The sequence below is a fragment of the Paramormyrops kingsleyae genome, chromosome 10, assembly GCF_048594095.1.
Source record: "Paramormyrops kingsleyae isolate MSU_618 chromosome 10, PKINGS_0.4, whole genome shotgun sequence".
Taxonomy (NCBI): Eukaryota; Metazoa; Chordata; class Actinopteri; order Osteoglossiformes; family Mormyridae; genus Paramormyrops; species Paramormyrops kingsleyae.
In genome coordinates this window covers 33904318-33919715 of record NC_132806.1, presented here as the reverse complement: position 1 = coordinate 33919715, position 15398 = coordinate 33904318, and the positions used below count along the sequence as shown (strand labels likewise).

Below are 15398 nucleotides of genomic sequence, written 5' to 3'. Positions count from 1 at the left end.
GCCACGTAGAATTAAGGCAGTTCTGAAGGCGAAAGGGGGTCAAACACCATATTAGTATGGTGTTCCTAATAATCCTTTAGGTGAGTGTATATGTATATATGAACCGGGGCACATATGTATTATACCACTATAATAGGTTTTCATCATACAGAGTTTGTGACTGAAATCTGCCCTTAAATATAAATGCTGGGCATAATGGTGCATATTAGTAATGAGACGCAGGGGACCCATCTGGCCAGTGGGTTCTCCGGTGATGGGCCCCCGTGCCGAGGCCGTCCTTCACGATTCACGGCGGGATCAAAGCTCTGATCGGGGGCCGTCAGGTGGACTGCACCTGCGCCACGGACGCAGAGCCGCGCTGCGTATTTAACCCGGAGAGCACCTCTGTTCTGCGTATTTAACCCGGAGAGCACCTCTGTTCTGCGCATTTAATCCGGAGAGCACCTCTGTTCTGCGTATTTAATCCAGAGAGCATCTCTATTCTTTATTCATTTTGTCTCCATTTCTGGGAGGATCCCGCGGTTTACTGGCAATATGACAACACACAATAGAAAGAACAAAAGGAATAATTTTTTTTTGCTATGAATATCCTGCAAAAGAAATTATACATAATAAGCTGTAGTGGTTCTAGTATGTCTGCATCTTACTGCTCTCTTTTGCCTGTTTATAGAGACGTACAAGTTAAGTGTACTTTTGAATTAGTAGATGATAATAATTACTGGTGCTGAAAATTAAAAATTCTAGCCCAAAGTATAACTGTGCTTCAGTGATCAAATGTATGGCATGTCTTCATTCAATTGGGCTTTCACTAAAAATGATATGTTCAGAGTGTGGAATGGCTCAAGTCTTTAGAGAAGCCCCTACCCACATCCCAAGGTCCCACCCACATCCCCAGGTCCCACCTACATCTTGAGGTTCCACCCACATCCTGAAGACCCACCCAGATCTCGAGGTCCCACCCACATCAGGAGGTACCACCCACATTCTGCGGTTCCGACAATATCACAAAGTCCCATCCGCATCTCTAAGTCCCACTCACATCCCACTGTTCCACCCCTATCCATAAGGCCTGCCCATAATCAGTTCAGATCAGGGGTATAGATTTGGGTCTGGACGGTAGGGACATGTACCTACCAATATTGTGGGAGTACTGTGTGTGTGGGGCTGATTTGGTCCCTAATTTGGTCCCTACCAATGCTGAAACCAAACGTACACCCTTGGTTCTGATAGACAGAAAGCTGCAAGGGGGACTGCCCTCATGCTAATATCATCTAAAATGCATTCCCACACAATATCACCTATGCCTTGACTATAGGAAATGTAACAGTCATCAGCATCCTCCTGCCAAAGCCAGATGCCCTCTCTGATTCTGATCCTTAGAAGGAGATCCATCAGGAGGTTGAGTGTGTGAAATCTATATGCATTTTCTGCATTAATGAGGTATTCCCCAAACCCAGGTGCATTTCTTCTCCATGGCAACATGACTCATGCTGCCTCCCCTGCGTTTGCATGCTATATGGATAATTCTCTGTCATGCATCTGTTTCTCCTTCTGTTGACCCTGGTTCTCTGTCGACCTCCCCACGCAGCCTCTCCATTGTGGATTTATCTACGACGCCGTACACCGTGCAGTTAGCCACCTCTTAAAGGCGGCATGTGCTTAGCGGGTGTATGCGATGTGGTATAAAAGCACTCGCATTTTCTCCACGTGTTCAGAGCATAGCAGGGGCATGGCTTCAACGTCATCGTCCTTGCCATCCTCACAAGCATCACTCTTTCACTGTGCTACTCTGTCATGTGGCTTGCCCATATGTTCAACTAACCTTCGTTATGAGGTCAGAGCATTCCTTCGCTTTTTTTGCACCCGTTCCATCTCACTTATGTTGGGTCCATGGGTTAACACGGCCCCTATCTCAGCCCGTCAGCCTGAAAGTGTGCTGCTAGTGGAGTGTTCGTTTGACAGAGGTGGAACCTTCCAGCTAATACAGACACTTGGTATCCAGCCTGTCCTCTAACATTCCCTTCTGGTGGCTCATGCTGGTGCCCAACTCCTTATATGGTAGCATTGTTGTCATGGTCTGGTGACAGCTGACGGATCTCTGGCAGAAAAATGACAGCTTGGCCCGATATCGCCCATGAAGGTCGGTAGGACGCGGTGTCCCAACTATGGGTGTAAAAGTGGTCCTGAAATACAATTTCAAGGGGTGAAGTCATGGTGTCACTCAGGGAACTAATTTCTTCCAGTGCTGTTCGAGCACTCCTCGATAAAAGGAAGCCAAAGAGAGAGGGATGGCTGAGGCAGCTTCCCTGTCGCCATAGCCGGTTGGTTCACATCTGGTGCCAGTGGGCACAGGGCCTTGCCAGGACCCGACACCAAGGTGCTGGGTGGGGCGGCTTGGAGGGTGATGGGCATGTGCATGTCGGCACGGAGACAGGGACTGCATGCGGGGTGGCCTTCACTCTCCACCACATCCATCATGCCAGCAAGGTCTCCTTAAATGCTCCTGTTGCAGGGTGCTTTGTGGCAGCATGTTCGGGGTGAATTAGAGGATGATGGAGGCCAGGTGAGAAGATTGAAAGACAGACGGCAAAAACATCCACTTTCCGGGGACCGTGTTATTATCCAAATACACGACCTTGCTTTAGTTATGCTCTGTCATATAAACTACGAAAAATGGAGTTTAAATGGCCACATAAAAGTGGGAAAACAACCCACTAACAACCCCTAACCCTAACCTTCTAAATGCTAAAGTGATACATTTCTGCAGCTACTATTTTACTGTTACAGTCATCTGAAAACCAAGAGAGAAATATCTGTGAGTAAAACAAGGAAAAGAGAAAAAATGCAGGTATCCATAATGAAATGCGTCCCCCAACAGCTCAGATGGAAAACAGAATCAATTCATTTCTTTCCTGCCCAATACAGTGACAAAGTGATCGAGAGGATCAATACGGGCTGTAAAACGAGGACTCTGGTGGGAGGCCCTTCGCAGTGCATGTTGGGAGTGCTGGGAATGAGAGAAGGGCAGCTGACAAGTCAGGCCGAGCCTGGCGCCCCCAGGGGCAGGCAGAGGGCCAAGCCCCGTGTCAGTAAGGGCAGTAATTCATCGAAGCGCACAAGGCAGATTCCTGGGTGGGGTTCAAATAAGATTTGTTCATTTAGCAGGGGAAGCCTGAGAGCGCCCCCTGTGGCTGTGTTTGATTAATAAACCATGGTGCAGGGAAAATAAATTATGCTGGTGGGGCATTTCTGCATTGGGTCACCATAGTCTCGGTGTCTCCGCTGTTGGAATATGGCTCAGTTTGCCCCTTAGTGTTTACTCTGAGGATGGTTCTTGCTGAAGCAGGTGGTCTTTACGCTGAGTGTCTGTTTACATGCCCTGAATCCACCTCAGCTCGGCCCAGGGGCAAAGGCCAAAACTCATCCCAGAGCAGTACACCAAAACCAACAAGGGCTTTAAGGGATGCGTGTCTATGGTTGCCTAAGCAGAACTGGCGAATTCCGATTCGCGCGAAATGCTATTCGCTCGACTGCAAACGTGCCAACGGATGCCAACTGTGTCCAGATTGTCAGGCCCTGACGGTGACATCATGATGGCAGCACAAGGTGGCGCTGCTTTGACTTTGGCTCTCGCTTCTCCAGGGATCCTGTTGGTTTGGTGCCGCTTTGGGAAGCTCACAGCCACGCGCCATATTTTGTTTAGCTCTCTAAACGCTGCTAATGCTCGCAGCGAACAGGCTACCGCTAACACGGGGCGACCCTCCATGGGCTCCCACCCGGCACTGGTTCAATATTGTACAAAGACATTCAGCTATCAGTGTGCGAGCACTTCTGACCATCACACTTAGCCAGGCTTTATCCCTGAAGTCCTTCTTATTGGCCACGGTGACAGGTGGACTCTTTCTGATAATTAGTGGACCTGACTTCCCAGAGAGATCCTTCAGTGCTTGACACCAACAGCACAGGAACCCTCTGCTCTAATGGCAGATTGTCTAATCGCACAGGGACAGGGTTCCTTTCTTTTCCCATAGTGGTCTTGGTCACTTGATAATGGCTGTAGCTGTGAATTTCCCCTGGGCGAACCGGGTCACACTCCCGTCATGTGAGTCAGGATTCCATGCTTAGCCTCCATAAAACTTTATCCATTTGGTTATGAAGAAGTGGCTTTCTGGCTGTGCTCTAGGGAGTGGGCAGTTAGGTAAAGGTGACGGTCCATGTCTCACAGCAGTCAGATCTCATCTGTTCTCTGTATGCCAACAGTGCTTTATTTGTTAGGATATAACAGAGGGCGATTGGTGAATGTGCAAAGAAACTGATTTAATTATTTTTGTCATTTACTGTCAATGTTGGCATTGTTAACATCAACGGCCCCTCAAGGAACAAGCAATTCAAGAATTACAAATATGTAAACATATAGAATGAAGGCGACATTCCGTGTAGACCGTTGAGAGGCTGCGACTGATGCTAGAGAGAATGGAGACAAAATGCCAGTTAGCCCCCTAGCAATGAACAGTCATGGAGTTTTCAAATAAAAGGGAAAAAAGGTAACATTCAAGGGGTTTGCAAAAGACATATAGGAGGAGAGTGATGACAATGGTGTTAGGATGCTGGAGAAGAAGAAATATGCTGTGAGATTTCAGGCTCCAAGGAAGAGTAGCTATATGGATTCAGAGTGACTTCACTTTCAGCTTCACACACCGCTACACCTGTTAGCTGGCCTGGACCGAGGTCCAGGAGCCGGGCCACTCTTAGGTACAAGCCGTCACAAACTGTCCCTGTCCTCATTTCTGGGTTTATCCACAGAAGGACTGACTCTGCGACGGAGGTGCTGGACATTCTGGGAGAGGGGACAGGGCAGGCGTGTCTCTCACTCCATGGAAGCCTGCAGGATCAGAGCGGAGAGTCTCCAGCAGGTGCCATGTCCTGGCCCGGGAACAGATCTGTGACCTGCTGGCGAGCTTTTTATAGCCGTGAGAGGGGAGCCACCATGTGTCTTCCGCTCATTAGTGCATCATGTGACAGAGCCCCCGTCGAGGAGCATCCTGCTGAACATCGCTGCACTTTTAGAAAGATCTGGACGAAAAGTGGATTATACAGTCTGACTATGACACTCCAACCTGAAACTATCACTTAATGGATGTTTAATTATCTTCAACAGCATGTGACAATCACAGAAGTGCTCATTATTCATTTTATGTCGTCTTACATGTTAATGACATTTTCAAATAACTTGTCCACAGCTTGTACATGGTTTCTCATTGCTCATCTCCGAAGGGAGTGTTTAAATAAACTAGCGTCAGAACAAAGAGTGTCAGAGTGAAGCGTGCTGTGCTATCCTGAGGCCTGGGTGTGAGGCACAGCTAAACGGACGCTAATGTTTCGCGCTGGAATGTACTAACAAGTATCAGCATTTACCAGCCCTCAGAAGGAAAATAAGTTTACGCCATCCTCCCCAAGTCAGTGGGGAGGGGTTCACCAGCATCGAATCATAGCCCAGCATGTTCAGGGACCCCTCCAGCGCCCCCCCCCAACTAACAAGGTCGTCTGTCTTTTGCTAGACTGAGGAGCAAATGGCTTAATCTGCTGAATTACTGCAAGTTATTTGTCCCCGTCAATTAGGACCAGCAACAAAGATCAGGGATGAGCCCCCCCCCACTCCCCACTCCCTGGCAGCCCCCGGCGTGGGTGGCTGTCCCTCAGCTAAGACGCCAAACCCGCTCAGCACACCGCTGCATGTAGGCCACCGCTCGGAGACGTGCAGCTTGTGGCTCAGCAGCGCGGTTGCGTAAGAGCCCTGTGACGTTGTGAACACAAAGTACAAGGTTATGTTCTGTCGTAGGAGTATTCTGTTTTTTTTGGTGTGCAGTAGGGAGAAGGGCTCAGGGGGATTTGGGGGGGTTGAGAGTTAGGTAAAGACTGTAGCTATCCCTCAGGATTGCAGCTGAAAGGAGTGCTAGGAATGCGACACGCAGGACTGCATGCGAACAGGCAGATATCTGCTCTGCTCTGAGCATGTCAATCGAGGTCTTAATGAAGGACATGGCAAAGGTCAGCAGCCTTGGCAGAACACGTCGTACCTCTGAGTGACAAGCTACTCGGGTGGCCGAAGTGGGCGGTGTCCCTCCTTCGGGAGGACGCTCGCATCCACAAACAACAACAGCACTGTGTCCCGCCAGTGTCTCCCCGGCCCAGTGCGGAAGGAGGGACGTCATGCAGCTGCGAGGTCATGACCTCTTGCAGTGTGCTGTGTCATGGGCCGGCTGGGGGGGCGTGGGCTGGGGGGTTGATGGACTGGGACCTGTCCCCTCCCCTCCCCCAGAGGCTCGTGCAAGACACAGAGGACAGCAGCCCAGAAACAGTGAGACAGCTTTTAACAGGACGAGATGGTCCAGGGAAGGAGATGCTGACAGGGAAATGTGACTTCCTTTGTCACTGTGACTCTCCTGGTTGATGCTGACAGAGAAATGTGACTCCCTTTGTCACTGTGACTCTCCTGGTTGATGCTGACAGGGAAATGTGACTCTCTTTGTCACTGTGACTCTCCTGGTTGATGCTGACAGGGGAATGTGACTCCCTTCGTCACTGTGACTCTCCTGGTTGCCTCCCTGTGTATGCTAACCAAGGTAGAGGGGGAGGCCTTTTAAATGACAGGAGAAGGAGAGAGAAACTGCAGATCACTGTGTCTGCATCGTCAGGGCGATGCGGCAGCTCCAGTGGGCTGGGCCAGAAACTGCTGTAAATAAATTCCATGCGGCACTGCGGGGCAGGGCACAGGGACACGCTTATGCGAAAGGTGCTGCATGGAAACTGAACTGGACAGGGCTGGATCTGCCTCATGGCATTGCGGAGGCTTTCGTCTGCTTGGCACGTTCCTCGCAAACCCACTCCAGCGAAAGTAGGACTGCCCACAAAGGCGGCCGCGAGACAGAAGCTCATTGTGAAGAGCGAGCCAGCCGGCGCATGGGCTTATGGCTTACATAACAGGGAGAATGTGCCCGAGCCCCAAACATGCAAGGTACTGGGCTTACAAAACAGCTATTTCCAGCCCGGTCTCCTTGGGGGAATCCTACTTAAAGTCTTGCGTTTGGTGCAGAGAAGAACGGCTGAGGTAGAACAAGAAGTCTTTGGCTGAGTGTTTGCTGCCTTTGAGAACACTGAGGAGGTCGTTGTGACAAGGGGTTCATCCTAGATCATCAGAGACACACGATTGGGATGGGATCGGGTGGAGGGAGGTCTGGGCCAGGGTGTGGTTGGGGAGCAGCGTGACATACAGAACCTGTAAGGAACTTGATGTTCTGACAGCCACGATCCTGTCATGGGAGCCACAAGTTTGAACGCTGGATCTACCCAGCACACGGCCTATCTGCCCCACCCCTCTGGTCTTTATCTCTCTGCCTCTGTCTGTCCAGCGCTCCCAGAGGCTCACGCTCTTGTTCCATGTAACATGGGTGTGCATGATGCCCCCCGGTGGCTGCAGGTAAATGCCAACATGGGCAGGAAGACTGAAGTGCCCACATAGGCTGGCCTACAGCACAGGAGTCCATCATACGTCCACAGTCTAGCGCCCTGCCTGCTTGTGATCCCCTTCCACACTCTTGACCGTATGTCCACACATCTGCGTCCTCCCAACACGAAATGTAACAAGTTCAGTGGGTCACTCTGTTTCCTTCACTGGATGTGACCTAAGACTCACACTGCCCCCTCTGCTCCACTGGCTGTACTGCCAGCCTTAATGGAGAGTTGTTTAGCCATGATGCCCCATCAAAGCACCTTATAGAAACTGCAAACCCCTTCCTAGTCCCCGCATCCCAGCCGGAATTCACTCCAGGCACACACATGCACTCTCAGGGAGACCGGAAGCAGAAGGCTCTTCATCCATTTGTAGGGAATTCTGCAAAGTTTCATCCCAGGCTGAGCCATTAACATTTGATGATGTTTACAGAATGCACGCTGCGCTGTTTGAAGGCATTAATGAGAGCATCAGGGGCATCTTTATTGTGTGGCTTGTTAAGCCTGCCGTAAAGAGTACTTTAGGGAGTTTTCCTGGTGATGGGTCTGGACATGCAGGAGCAGGTGCCACGGTGCCACACGTACACTTGGGCCCAAATCTCCCCCAGATTATGCAACCTTGATGCGTCCACTGACTGCAATCCCATCCTCACTGTTGCCATGGAGAGAGAAGAAGGAGACAGCAGTGGCCAGTGTCACAGATGTAGGATCTTTCTCAAATCATATCTGCTGCATATCCAATGTGTTGTCATGGAAATTACCCCAATCGCATGTGCCCCGGGAGCCATAATGCACTTTTATACAAACACAGCGAGGGGGGGGGGGGGGGGTGTCTGGGCAATGCAAGCCAGCTGCATGAATGCCAGCAGACAGACATAAAAGGCTTCTATCCTGAATGGGACACGAGAGTGACCTTGTGATAGATCCCCATGATAGAGGTATGAGTTGTGCTCCAAATGTCCCTCCTCAGTCCTTAGATGAAGAAAGCGACATATATCTTGGTTTGTGTCTCAGTTCTGGAAATTGTGTTATGATGTAATGGGGAGTTTTCACGACCACGTGTGCTCTGGGGAGGAGGTAGTGTGGACTTTGACACACCGTTGGCTGGATCAGCTCATTCCCCTGACATGTTGCACTAATAGGTTCCAGGGTTTGGACCAGCAAATCATGTTATGGATAATTACTGGCTGGTTTTATCAGGGCTGTGCAGGCTGACGGCCTCCAAATGGGTTGTGGTGTCAGGATAGGATCTTCAGGTGACCACAGACAACATGAGCTGCCCCCATCAGGGTCATGCCCCAAGTTGTCCTCCCCCAGAGGGGTCATGGGAGACTGACACAGCCTCGAAATCATCTCTGGGTCTGCACCATGTAGAAAATGTCCCAGTAACTCAGACTCAGAAGCATCCAGACTTATCTCAACATGCTAACATATTTTCTTTATCACTTCCAAGCACGAATGCAAGTGGTCATCAGCAATGATGGGAAAAGGCTCCGGATGAAACCGGCACGTGCTCTGAATGGTAGGCTTTCTGCATGCTCTGAATGGTAGGTCTTCTGCATGCTCTGAATGGTAGGCCTTCTGCGTGCTCTGATTGGTAGGCCTTTCACATGCTCTGAATGGTAGGTCTTTTGCATGCTCTGAATGGTAGTCCTTCCACGTGCTCTGAATGGTAGGCCTTCCACGTGCTCTGAATGGTAGGTCTTCCATGTTCTCTGAATGGTAGGCCTTTCATGTACTCCGAATGGTAGACCTCAGCACATCTTTCTGACTTTTTTGCTAAAGCTTAAGAATATGATTACCAGAATGATCTGAATGAATCCCGCCTGGCCTGCATGTAAGAACTGAACATGTATTTAATGCTGGAGGGCCCCTCAGTCTCTTGCCTCTGTTAAGCAAACATGATGCAATCCTTACCACTGAGCTCCTGGGCTGATCTTTGTGTGCTTTAGCTCCTCTACATGATATACTCTAAGCATGACGTGAGTTTGCAGGGCAGGAGGGGTAGGTGAGGCCACTCGGATAACACAGGAGGCCCGGAAGCTGGAGGTGATGTACACATGCCACTTTGGGCCTTTTTGTGACTTTATTTATGAAACAATAGCAAGTCATTATTTACGGCATGTATCATGCATGCATTGTTAAGGGGAAACCTAAAAGCTAAGGACTACATACAGAAGGCTCACTTCACTGTTACACTGTCATTATGCTTGTGTTCAGGGCTCTCGCCCCATCTGTTATGTGGAGGTCCGAACTAATTACTTTCTGAATTTGATTTTGCTGCATTTTGTCATGCATCCTGCTCAATATGATCCTGTGAGTCGAAGTGTCAGTTATTGCAGTTGTATTGAGGGACCTTGTAATGTCTATTTACATACAGCCATCTTACCTCTGGCTTGTTTACTCTTGGTTCCATTTACACCTGCTGAATCTCAACCCACCAGTGTGTATCAAATCCAAATCTCAGTCATAACAAATCCCACATGCATCACGCAAGTCTGATTCACAGTCTTTTCTTCTGTGTCCCATTAATATTCACATCCACACAAACTGATGGAGAATTTTCTGGAAATGCATCGTAGAAGAAGAGCAGACAGTTTCTCCTTCCTTGCTTTATTTTTTCAAATAAAAGGTAAATTCAGTTTAAAAAAAACGTCACAGACAAGTGAGGGATAACATCAAGGTTCAAGGTGAGGATCAGGATGATTATATGGATTGTAGAACATGGAGAACTTCCTGTGTGAAGGTGACTGACAGGGAGTATACAGCTATACAGCTATTTCCTCATGTAGCTCCGTTTGGACAGACCATGTCCGTCTGGGTCGCCTGGTCTCTGCAGTCACTGGCCGTTCCTACAGATGGCACCACGTGAGTGACATGTGCTGTCACCAGGACTCCCTGCTGCACCGCCCACACGGCTCCCAGAATACTGCCACCTCCCCCAAAGCCCCATCACACAACCCTCACACAACCCTCACACAACCCTCACACAACCCTCACACAACCCTCACACAACCCTCACACAACCCTCACACAACCCTCACACAACCCTCACACAACCCTCACACAACCCTCACACAACCCTCGCGGCGCTTAGCTTAGCTTAGCTTAGCTTAGCTTCCTGCTTGCATCTCGAGCTGCCTACTGGATTTCGGTGACATGGGACTGTGTATGGTCAGTGCCCCCCTTTGTGGGGGGGGGGGGGGGGCATCTCTCTTCTGAGGTACATAGGACAGCCCATGTAATCAAGCCACGTCAACAAGCGGCTGCATTGATGGCACTGTTGTATGGGGGGGGGGGGGGCTCAGACCGCATCTCTGATGTATCGTTTCGCACCATCTGTCTCCACCCTCGGTCGCCCTGGCAAATGTGTCCTGTGGCACAAATGACACCCAGACCTACCTATGCTTCCGTGTCTTTAAACAGGTCAAAGGGAGAGAGATGAAGGGACTCTCATACACGGCCATGGGTCTTGCAGTGATTTCTGGGTTTATTACCAACCTATTTCAGTGTTTTTCATATCACTCGGGCTACCTAATTCCACCAGTATCCAGGAAAATGATTCAGTGAGCAGCTGGTTGTACTGGTTATACTTAATAACTCAGGCACCATCGTCTTGTTTAATCACCCATGTCCAGATGTACACTAAACAGATCACCGCCTGATAGAGCTTTGGCATGGAATCACAGTGGTCCGGGCAGATAATCACCGGCTGTGGAATTCCCTATTCAGATGACTCTCGTGATGCTAGCTGGTGATCTGATCTCTCCAAACTGTGGTCAGTGTGCGTAACAAAACCCCAGGAACAACGACAGGAAATCAATTGTTCTGCTGAAGTCAGAGCCTGCTCTGATTTTAATACAAAAGCTAACAGCCTGCCGATAAAGTCCCCTGGTAATGCACATTTTAAACAGTGCCACATGGTGTACCAATGATCCATCAGGAAAATGAAAACAAAACGCCGTAAATCTGTACTGTAAATCTTCCCATTGGATTCCTCTAAGGAGGAGCGTGGGGGATATTTCCCGTGGCATCTTCCCCGGTGAGAGGTATTTGGAGGAGGGCTTGCTTAACTGAATTTCAAGCTTTATAACACCTTTAAACAGCGACTCTGTGAGTCTGAGTCTGCCTCTCTACACTTTGGCATGTCCATGGAAGGAAAAATAAGGCAGTGAGAGACCACAGGGACTTGGTCTAAAGAGACAAAGTGATCTCCAGTAATAAATGAGAATATCACAGCTAATTAAGTGACAGGGAAGAGTGTGCGGAGACTCACCCCGTTCACCTTATTTATTCAAAACCGCCACTGTAATCAAGCTACCAGGGGGAGTGTGAGACATTAGCGAAAGGCACCCCAGGTGAAGATGAGGGGAGGGGGCCCAGGGCCAAAGCCCGTCATGGGCAGCCATTCCATGCTCAGGGCCAAACTGATGCTGTCAGCCCTACATATAATGTTCCATATGGGAGTTGGAATTATTGATGAGGACATTGGAAGCATGACTATGAGGGCTGACTGAGCCAGGACCTTACTATGCACATCTGTGACATTCCCCTTTGGGCAAAGTTCTCCAGGTGTCAAACTCCGCTGAAGACCACTGAGAATTGTTTTGTGGCTCCAGCATAAGGTCCTGGCAGGGAGACTCGGTCCTTCTGGCCCTCTCTTGGGAAGCAGCCTTAATTAGACCTGAGTGGCCACAGCCCATTCCACAGCAAAGCGAGGAAAACACGGGTGCGACAGCCACTCTTTGATTGGCATAGCAGGAGCAGTTGCTAAGAAGCGCCTTTATCCTTGAGCACCAGAGGAGTAATGAAATCACAAATGTTTCTTTGATGTTCAAAAGCTGCCCCCTCCCCAAAACAATGACAGTATTTCTGCATAGGCTTCCTTTGGCTAATTAGTATTTTATCCCTGGGGAGGAATCAAAACAAACAGAAAAAAAATTATGCCGTGTGCACGCTATCCCTGACAGAACACATAACAGAATACAGAGCAGGAAGATTTTATTTTTATTAATAAGATGTGTTTGAGCCCACAGATCAATAATGGAAAATGAAATTGCCGCATGAGGTCAACATGCCCCAGACAGACGACTCTTCTAAGTGAGAACCCTGTGTTCTCAGCACCGTGAATTAATGGTATCTAAACCTGGGAGTCCATGTGACATTTCTGCATTTGCTTGGTGCTTAGGCCAAAACATGATGTAAGCCTGCCCTCAGTACACGCAAAAACAATAAAAATAATACATTAAGAAGATCATGGCAGAGGACGTCGTGTGGTATGATGCTGTGAAGGGATCGATATTTTCTCTGTTCTTCCACAAAAAGCCAACACGCATGTCAGATGCCCCACAAGCCCCAGCTGAGGCCTTAGATGGCGACGCGGGGGAGGGACGGCCTCAGCTGTGTGCACAAATTCAGAGTTTGAAGTGAAGCTTCAGAACGTCACTGATCACTTCTTAATCAGCATTCAGGAGGGTATAATGGCCTTTTAAATCTGATTAAATCAAATGGGAAATTACATTTAGGAATTTACTTTAATGTCTTGTGAGTAACACCAAGGCAAACACTGTGATCTTTGTTGGGGTTAATATTTGGGACATAGATTCTTCCATGATGACCAAAATAACAGTTTCCTCTGTATATGTTCTGAATACAAATGTGAGAATAAAAAAAGGCATTGGGCAGCAGCGGAGGTTAAGATAAGCTCGTCATATATGTTCCTTTGCTTGTCACGTCTCAAGACCCAAACATTACTTCTCACCCTAAAAAATGTAAGATTTTTCTGTATCTTGGTCCTAATACGCTTGCCATGAATGACTGAATATATGCTCTAGTTTAATTAAATATAATTAAACTAGAGGTGGGCTCAAATATCAAGCACAGTTTTGTTTATTCATGTCAATACTTTTTACATATATTGACTTAATACAAACATTTAGGATTTTATTGTTCTCCTGTGTGTGACACAGATACAGGGATTTTAGGGATAATGATTGGCTCCGCTTTGAGAGTCCAATAGAATTTGGACCCGAGGCTGCGGTCATCGATGGTGTGGAGCGCTGACGGAAGCTGCCATAAGGAAACCATCTTTTGACATCACATTGGTTGGGTTCCATCCAAAAAGAATAAAGCAAACAATGCATGCCAAAATCAAGCTTGTTCAGCAGCCTGCACCTCACTCGCCTAATCCACAGAAAATTTGTCAACAGTGAGGCAGACATTCAAGAGAGCTATCTGGTGTGTCTGTCCCAGTGCCCCAGCCCTGATGTCCCCTCTCTCTGTCTGATGTCTATTCTGTGGCTGATTAAATAAACTTTGAAAGCCTCACACTGAAGACTCTACAATCAAGATAGACTTTGAAGGATCAAAGGTGAGCACTGCTTAAAGATAACCCTGAGCTAGTCAACAACTGGACTGCTTCCAAATTAGTGCCCTAATTGTTCCCTCACTGTCCACATCAAGCCAGTGTTTAATCATTAAAGGCTGGGGACTTGATGAGTAGGAAAATTTGTTTTGATTTAAAGAAGAAGGTATAATGTACTATATGTGCTATATAGATCAAATTAAGCAATGCTTTTTAAAAGGATCTTTAATTGCAAGCTCGTCTTCTTGTTTTATATTGTTACAAACTCTGAACAAAAGCAGAGTTGTTCTGCCAGACCCACAGCTGATGGCAAATACCACCTTCAGATGAACTCAGTGCAATCTACGGAAGAAAACAGACGCACTGCAAGGAAACCTTATCATGCAACACAAAAAGGACCCATAATTCAATTTAAAACCACTGCCTCGACCCACTGGACCCAAACATACTCAATAAAAGTGTATTTGAGTACAGCTTCATTTTCAGACCAAGCTGTAAGATAACAACTCTCAGCCATGCTCTGTGTAGAGAATGTGATTGTAATGGTCCAACCATAGCGAAAATAATCACGCTGTACAGCTGAATGACATCTTGGAAACAGCGGCAGCTTATATTAATGACATTTCTGACTATGACCGCAGCTGCTCAGTACCAGACACTCGGTGTTCTCTGACCTGTCAATTTGTGGTCCTTGTAGTAATGAGATTGATCTCTCTTCACTAAAAAAGGGAGAGACAAAAATAGTTGCACACACACAATCATTCCACGCCTCTGGAAAATGCCGAAATGGCCCATTAACTGCCTCTAAAACACATCAGAGCTTAAGTTTACAACTGCTCAGGGATGACAACACTTCCGATGGACATTTGCATCTGTAAATTCTGCAGTGCAGCCTCCATGGTGGATTTATGCCTCTGTGTTTATGGGTGTGTGATGATCTTACACACTGTGGATTAATATTATGCTCTGTCTGTTCCCACGACTTTACATGTTACATCCCATTGTATTAAGTAGATTTTTCTACACTTACGGCACAACACTGTGTGAATGGTGAAATACACTGCTCTGTTATGGATTCTAACCAAACTGTAACTCTAAGTCCTTGTGACAATCACTACTTTGTACACAGTTCTGTTAAAAAACTCTTCCACTCTCCTCACTGTGTTCAGAATATGAAATTATTTTTAATAGAAAGAGTTCCTGGCAGACTACATTTTATGACCATTTGGTTGGCTCACAATCTTATGCTCAGTGTTATATATTATTAATATCGTTTCTTTAAACCTCACTACTTAAAAATACTAATTATTTTATAATTAACCGTTTTGTGCATTAATATTATATTTAATAAAATATTTATCAAATAACTTCCATAAATATTTATGCCTTGTCTGCGGTATACCTAAAAAGGGTTTTTCTGTGAATTTCTGGCGGCTCTTGTCAACAGCTTTTATGGAATATTTCTGAGATGTGGTCAATAGCCTTTTTTAGGTGGAGCTTCCCTCTATTACCTAAGAGGGAGCAG

The 15398-nt window shown here is 47.5% G+C and overlaps 1 long non-coding RNA gene across 2 annotated transcripts in view; it reads right to left on the bottom strand.

Annotated features, from left to right (window-relative positions):
- The window catches only part of LOC111859596 (uncharacterized), a 94304-nt gene that overhangs the window by 46202 nt on the left and 32704 nt on the right, over positions 1 to 15398 (bottom strand). The gene's annotated exons all lie outside the window — the stretch shown is intronic.